We start from the raw sequence: 8,866 nt of genomic DNA on the forward strand, positions 1-8,866 counted from the left end.
ACACTAATATTTTAAGGAAAAGGTTTGCGTTTCAATCTGTGGAGAAAATATTTATGACACTGCCTTTTATTTAAATGCCTCTTTAGTTTGAGATTGAGAAAGTCCCATGCAAAGAATGTAAACCTAAGAAAATAGAATAGTTTGAATATTTTTCAGGAGGTCAGGTTTCATGAGAATAATGTGCTGCCGCATATACGCCAGATATCTAGAAATAAATTATCCTGCAGTCAGTGTGACAGTTTTTTCCACAAAGAAAGAACCTGCTTTTCTGTGACAATTAACAAAGGGTTTGGATCTTTTCCATTAATTTGCGCATGCACTTCTTGAAGAAAAACCTGCTCCTATGTATGTCAATCAATTCTATGTATGCACGTTTGTGACAGGAAACAAAGTATGTTTCTAAATGTGCTAGATGTATGACAAATTTTGCAGAATTATCTAAATGTGTTCCCTTTTGGAAAGATCCCTGCATCTGTAATTTGGTAAGAGTTTTGGGTAGTCTCAGACAAGACTTATGAATATATTGTTGTCATGTTCTTTTTGAACTAGTCGCCTATGTTCCTACTGTTTCAAGGCACTCATGAGTACCAGAATACAGTACAGTCTGCTTATATCGACATCCAGCTTATAAAGAGTTAAATTTATTTTGTAAAAAGTCTGTTTTGCACCCAGAGCTTGCTGGATCGTGCTTAATATTGGAATGCTTATACACTGAGACCACTGTAATAATATCATTCAAATAATAATAATACTAACACTAATGATGATCATGATTATGATGATTATTATTATTATAATATTAATCTTTATTTCTGAAACACCCACTCCCGTTCAATGACAGTGGTAAGTACATGGATAATTCATGGATCCTTAACCCATCTTTTTTTTTTTTTATTTCCTTTACCAAATAATGAATTGTTCTTTCTTTGGTTCTTTACAACAGTAGCAAAAAATCAATTCGAGCATAAATTGATATCCGACAGTTTAAAAGACAACTCTGTTACCAAGCATTATTGATTTTATTTCACAATGTTCAATATTTGTTCACATAGACCAGCCACTATATCAAAAATTGTTTTTATCAACATAATTTTATGGTCTCAGTGATGTTAGTATTCTCTAAATCCTATCATTCCATTACCCTAACATGTTCTTATTCCTTTGCGAAAAAAAAAGGTTTCTATTCTTTGTCTTAAGCCTTGTAGGGCTTGTCTTCTTCTCCTTCTTCTTTTTAAATATTTTTTTCGCCCATATCAGTGTCATATTTGATCTATAGTTGAAAAGATAGTTTTGAATGGTGGAAAATTTTGAGCAAAGTGTTGATGTTAATATTTATGCGATGTTTTTATCATTGTATGCTGAAATATGGCATGTAAATTTTGGATAATTTATGTATATATCAGATAAATATATTTCATTGTATTATATTATGTAAAAAAAAAAAGTAATGGATAATAGTTTAAAAGTTAATTTTGCTTTTTTTTTTTTTTTTCTCCCGGGTAGAGAGAGGTAGTATCAGTTTTAAATGACAGCTGTGTTTTGGAGGTGTTTGTTGTCGTTGTTTTGGGTGCAAGGGTTATTTTGTTGGGGTTTTTTTGGGAGGTTTTTTTAGTGGTGACCGACCTGTGAAGCTGGAAAACTATAGGCGTTCATATTATTTGTTTATTAGACTGAACAACAGGACACCCATCAATAATTTATATATATATATATATATAGTTGTATATTTTGGAACCTGTTGACTAGGTTTTGAAAAAGTTTCACCTCCATTTTGCATTGTTGATTTTTGGTTAAAACTCGATCTCCAACAATTTTTTTTTTTCCACCTAATGCATGGAAGATGTATCACTGCCATTGCTTCAAAATGGTGTATTTTAATTTTTTTAATTTGTATTATATTTATTTTATAAATTGTATGGTAATCACAGTTATCTTTTTTTTTTTTTTAAATCGCAGCAGCCATGGTCTGTGGCAAATCAGAGCTTATTTTTGTAGCTTCAGTAGAGAGTGGACTCTAATTTCAGACAAGCTGAAATCAAATGCAGTTAATAGTGAATCAAGTGTAGTTTCAGCGAAATAAGATGAATGATTGAATAAAAATACACATCTCTAACTTGTTGCATTCAGGAATTTTTTTAAGATAGGGCATTTCTATTATTGCACTGTGCTGCAATGTGCTTCTTTAACAATTCATACTAATAATATAGGGAATGAGATTAGCGGAAGAGTAGCATCCCTTGATTGAACATCACCGGCGGAAAAGTTATTAGAGAGAGAACGTCATGTTGGTTGTGCACATGCGTCTCTCGTCCTCGCTTCCGGTGAAAGCGGTGTGAGACCCTTCACCGAAAGCGAGGACGAGAGAGATGCATGCGCAAAACCATTTTGACGTTCTCTCTGTAAGGTGACGTCCAATCAAGGGACGCTACTCTTCCGCTAATCTCATTCCCTATTGCTCCAATTCGGTATACATAATTTATTGTGATTTCAATGTTGTGTTCAAATTAAATATATCCAGTTTGTAGCTGCGTGTCAGATTGAGCTAAATTAGATTTTCAAAAACTATAGTTAATTATTGATTTTGCATTTTTATTAAAACTAATTGCACTTCTTTTAAAACATTGCACCATTCTCAGCTACAAGCTATTAAGGTTAGCATGGTGGTGTATTATGTCATATGACAGAGTCACACTTTAAAAAATTGAAGAAAGATGGCAGCAGCTTCTCATGGTGTCACATTACTATGTTTTGATGATCTATCCAGACCGCAAACTCATCGCCACAATTGTGTACGTCGCGAACTCGCCCGGAAGCTTCGTCACAACGCAACGTTCAAATAGATGCTTGCGGTTTTGGGCTCTTGGCCACAATGGGTATATGTTGGACAGGTGGCAAGTCCCCACTGATGAAGGGTGTGTGCCATGAGGCAGGATCTTGACCGAAGTCAGTTCGCTGCCACCCAATGTCTCCTCTTGCTGATGGAAAAGCCTGGCAACTTCTCCCCCAGTTTCAAGGAGTCAATGTCCCCACCCCTTCCAGTGATTGAATTCGTGCAAACCGACTTCCATCATATATGCAGCCCTGAGAGGGGTATCCCTATTCCCTCTCTTGATAGATTGTAAGCACCCATTATCTCTTGCCAAAATGGTGAGATTGGATTACTACTAATATATCAGGGCCAAAGCAGTTCTTTTTTTAATCATTGTTATGACCTTAAGCTAGAACAGGTGTAATTTAGCTTTCAATACCAGACATGCAAGCAACTATCTAACCTGGTCGGCTGGTTGGAGTTCCTACCTCCCATAGTGGGCAGGGAGGTACTTGCTGTGTCTTCTATCCCCTCTTATCTGTTTTCCAATAGCCTTCTGTCTTTGTCTTGGAGTGAGATTGCTTGGTTTTGTCCTGACCTTGGTCGGAGTCCTTGGCCTAGAGGGAAACAGTCGAATGTATAGTTATTGCCTTGGGAGATGATATTTTTTTCCTTGTAAATCATCTCTCTGTTATGTACTGTATTATGTTTTATTTACATGTTATATTTGATTTGTTAACATTTGAGTGTATTCCTCTTAGTGGGGACCTGTGCTTGTGTCTGGATGAGACTTTTCGGTGATCTCAAACTAAGTACTTTGATGGTGTGCTCTTGGAATCTACATCTGTTTCCTATTTGAACAAATTCCCCTTTGTCTTACCTTTTCTTGGGTGCTTTAATTGAATTCTATAACTTTTTACTATCCCATTTCTTCCTTTTTACTGGCGCTGATATGACCTTAATGTGTTGCAAGCGCCGTAAAACCCTCAAAAACAAACAAAACATAACCTGGTCGGAATCAATCAGTTCTGATTCACTTCTTTGCCTTGATGCAGCCAAATATTTTTTGATGTAACCAATATTATTAATTCTCACCCTAAAATCAGATATAAATAAGATTTTACTCAATTTGTTGTTGCTGTAACACATTTACACATTGTTGTGCATTTCCTGCACTGTATTGTTCACCTAGAATTCCAATCCCGTGAGACTTATTGATTATCCTTTTAAACGTTGGTGAAAAATCTACTCCGTCTGTAATATGCTTGACACCTGTCTGTCAGCAAGATGTTTGACTTATATTCCCTGAGTAAAGTGATTTAATCGTCAATCAAGTTAGGTGATTTAATTGTCAAATATTTATTTGAATGAATAAATTACACAAGTTGAAGTTGTCAAATAATAGCGGATGTAAATTTTTTTTAATGACTGTCTCTATTTACTTGTTAAAATGTGTGATTTCAATTATCTTCCAATGTGATCAAATATTTGCCTTACTAACAAAAGGTGTTGTTTTTTTTTTTTTGTTTTTTTTTTTGGGTGGGGGGGGGTTGTTTTGTTTGTTTGTTGTTGTTTTTGTTTTGTTTTTGTTTTTTAGTTTTATTTTTTATTTTTATTTTTTTTTTCTTTGGGGGGGGGGGGTTAAAAGTGTAATCAGAAAGGAATTGTAGGCTGTCGAATGGTGCTGGAAGGATTATATTTGTGTCTCTTGAATTCCCCTTATCTTTTGCCCATTTCCAAGTGGCTTTCTGTGTCTATCCTAAAATGAGATGACTTGGTTTTGCATTGTCCCTGGTTAGGATTCTTTGCTGGAAGGGAAACAATAACATATAATGTATTATACATATGGCAATCATAAATTATTTCCCCGTGGATAGTGACATATTTACCTATTTACCATTTTGAGTGTGTTACGGTTGGCAGGGAGTCTGGTTCGGATTTTTAGTGGCCTCAAGGTTGGCATTTGAGTAGATTGCTCATGTGGATGGGATTATTTGGTTTTCCATGGTGGGCGGAAGAGCCATTAATGCTGTTTCTTTTATCCCCCTATATCTGTTTTTCCTTTTCCAGTTTACTTTCTGTCCTTGTCTAAGAATGAAATTACTTGGTTTTGTCCAGGCCCTGGCCGGAGTCCTTGGCTGAGAGGGATACATCCAATTGTATAGTCGTATTAGTTTTGAGAGAGGATATTTTATTTTCCTATAAATCATCTCTTTATTGTGTACTGTTCTAGTTTTTGTTTTGGAAATGTATTTTGTAAACATTTGACTGTATTCCCCTTGGTTTGATTTGAGTCTGTGTCTGGATGAGACTTTTGGGTGATCTCAAACTAAAATTATAGTTTGCTCTGGAATCTACTTCTGTTCCCTATTTGAACCAGACCTAATCATCTTACTTTTTCTTGGGTGCTTTTAATTGTAAATCTAGATTATTTTGTTTTTGTTTGGTTATTTGTTGGTTTTTTTGTTTTTTTTTGGTTGTTTTTTTATTTTTTATTTGACTGTCTGATTTTCTTACTTTGTACTGGCGTTGAAATGACCTAAATGTGTCGCAAGTGCCGTAAAACCCGTAATAAAATAAACAAAACAGAATGCTCATGTGGTATACTTTTTTTTTTTACTTCTTTCTTTTCAGCTTACTTTCTCTCCTGAGCTGATATAATCTGAAAAGGTTAGCAAGCGCTGTAAAAAAAAAAAAAAGCAACAACATACAAGATTTTATCAGCAACTGTTAATTTTTTTTTATTTTCTCTATGTGTCATAATGAATTATAAAGACCCTGTATTTCATTTTCATATTTATTGTCAATCCATTATTTGCCTTGGAGTACCAAATAAAGTATGACATCAAGGAGAGCTACAGTATTTTAAGATTCGTACTCAATTGTTAAACGATAGTCCGAATTTTTAATATTCTTAACATTATGCTGTAATTTTAAGTTATGATTGCATAATACAAACATTGCCTCCCGCCCTCGGTGTAGCCTACTTCAATATATCTTCTAGGGTGCATCCCACGTGAGGGACCTCTCAGTTGACATGCTGTGAGCATTAAAGAAAAAGAAAAAAAACCCTCTTAAGAGGGTTTTTTTCTTGAGAGTCTCATGAACAATGAAGTGTTCAACGAGAAAGAGGCTAACTGCTGACGGCTGGAACCTTGGCTTGAATTATGAAATACATTTAGAAAGTTAAACTGAAGAGAGGCCTCGAACAAAAATGAGATAGTACCGCAGAAGTATAAGATGTTTCAGACATAGATTCCTTTGTCAGTAATTTTTACCCAACCCCCCCCCCCCCCCCCCCCCCCCACACACACACAAAGCAGAAACGGAGGCCTTTTTATTTTCCTCCTATGTCAATTTATGAAAGGTGAAATGAATACTTGAAATATGATGTTTATTTATAATGACATTTGAATGTTAATTCTATATGTAGACACATGTTGTTGTTATCACTGAAACACCTCCTTCTCTAAAATAAAATAAAAATATCCAACGTTGAGCGAATCTCTTTGTTATTTATTATGTTCAGCGCCTCCAAGAGATCGTTTGATGGCCTGGATTGTATTTCATGGGTTTGGTGGTCTGGATTGTATTTCATTGTATGTACAGGTGAACCCGTATAAAGTCAACACCCTGGGTGTGATTCCCGACCTCCCATCGTGTGTAGCAGGGCTGCCAGATGGCCGAGTTTGTGGCCAAAATCGTGATGTCTATTACCGATCAGTTTTTCAAATGGCTCACAGCATTAGTAGAGTGTGACCACGTGAGGTTCTATTTTGCCACTTTTGAGGTCGAAATTGGCCACGAGAACCTCTGGCCACCTGGCAGCCATAGTGTAGGGAGGTACATACTGCGTCTTCTATCCCCCTATATATGTTTTCCAACTTGCTTTCTGTCTTTGTCTTGGAATGGGATGCTAGGTTTTGTCCTGGTCCTGGCTGGGAGGGAAACAGTCAAAAGTGTTAGTTTTTAGAGAAGATATTTTTTCCTTGTAATTTGTAAATCATCTCTCTGTTTTGCACTGTATTATTTTTTCCTTTTACATTATATGATTTGTAAACAATTGAGTGTGTTCCTCTTGGTGGGGACTCGTGCTTGTGTCTGGATGAGACATTTACTAATCTCAAACAAAGTACACTGATAGTGTGCTCTTGAAATCTTCATCTGTTCCCTATTAAAACCAATTTCCCTTTGTCTTGCTTATTCTTGGGTGCTTTAATTGTAATTCTAGAACCTTTTACTGCCCATTGTATTCCTTTTTACCAGCGCTGATATGACTTAAAGGTGTTGCAAGCGCCGTAACACCCTTTAAAAAAATATATAGTTAGAGTTTTGGGAGATGATATTTTTTGTTTTGTAAATCATCTCTGTTATACACTGTATTGTTTTGTTTGCATATTGTATATGATTTGTAAACATTTGAGTGTATCCCTCTTAGTTGGGACCTGTGCTTGTTTCTGGAGGAGACTTTTAGGTGATCTCAAACTAAGTACTGTGATGGTGTACTCTTGGAATCTATATCTGTTTCCTATTTGAACAAATTCCCCGTTGCCTTACCTTTTCTTGTGTGCTTTTATTGTACTTCTAGAACTTTTTACTATCCCTTTTATTTTCCTTTTTACTGGCGCTGATATGACTTTTATTTTCTTTTTTTTTACTGGCGCTGATATGACTTTTATTTTCCTTTTTACTGGCGCTGATATGACCTTACTGTGTTGCAAGCGCCGTAAAACCGTTAAAAAACAAACAAAAACAAAGTCAACACTCTTAAAGTCAAATTCTGCTTAAGGTCATAATTTCTTGTTCATTCCAAATTGTCTATCCTTTAATTAAGTCTAATCCATTGATATTGGATAAAGTCAACCAATCTTTCTGGTCCTGCAGTATTAGATTTATACGTATACCACAGTACTTGGAAGGGGGAAGAAAAACAACAAGTATTGTGCAAAATATGAAAAAGAAGGATAAAAAGAAAACAAACAAAAAATGACATTAGATGTGACTTAGATTTGGAAGGGGGAAGAAAAACAACAAGTATTGTGCAAAATATGAAAAAGAAGGATAAAAATAAAACAAACAAAAAATGACATTAGATGTGACTTAGATAAATGTCTTTCACGTCATAATGACAATCAACCTACAAAACATGGTTAATCTCTATGTGCCGGAGAGAGAACTTAGATCCAGTGGTCAAGATCTCTTCCAGGTTCCTCGCTGTAGATCGTCTTTTAGTAAGAGATCTTTTAGCCAGTCGGCACCCGTCTTATGGAACCACCTGCCTTCATCCCTCAAAAAATGTCCGACATTTGAAAACTTTAAAAAGAAACTCAAAACACATCTCTTTAGAAAATCATTTGATGTTTAACATTTATATTTATATTAGGCCGACATGTTATAGATATCCTAAATTTTCATCTTGTAGCACAGTGCGTGGTAATTAAATTACAAATTGATTAATGCTATTCCAATATGATAGATTTTATGCTTAAATTATCAATTTATTGCTGTGTTTTATTTGCATTGTAAAGCGCCTCTGAGCACATTGTGGATCTAGGCGCTATATAAATTCATTCATTCAAGTTGACGGTTTAATCCTTTAACTGCCTTTTACCCCTTTTCGAGGAGCTGACACTGACCTTAGTGACGATAACGCCTCTGACAACAAGTGATGATACAATGTGAATATATTTTTTAAAAATATATATACATATGTGTGTGTGTGTGTGTGTGTGTGTGTGTGTGTGTGTCTGTGTGTGTGTGTGTGTATGCGTGTGCGTGGGGGGTGGGGGGTTCGCACGTGTTTATATCCTATTCTACTCTTTCCCGGTTTCTTTCTGTCCTGGTCATGAAGTGAGGTGACTTTTCTTTAGCAACGATTGGGTGTAGACTATGGGTAGTAGTAGTAGTAGTAGTGGTAGTAGTAGTAGTAGTAGTAGTTGTGGTAGTAGTAGTAGTAGTAGTAGTAGTAATAGTAGTAGTAGTGGCAGTAGTAGTAATAGTAGTAGTAGTAGTAGTAGTAGTAGTAGTAGTAGTAGTAGTAGTAGTAGTAGTAGTAGT

Source organism: Berghia stephanieae, chromosome 6 (assembly GCF_034508935.2).
Source record: "Berghia stephanieae isolate SIO BIC M18660-M18661 chromosome 6, UCSD_Bste_1.3, whole genome shotgun sequence".
NCBI classification, from domain to species: domain Eukaryota; kingdom Metazoa; phylum Mollusca; class Gastropoda; order Nudibranchia; family Aeolidiidae; genus Berghia; species Berghia stephanieae.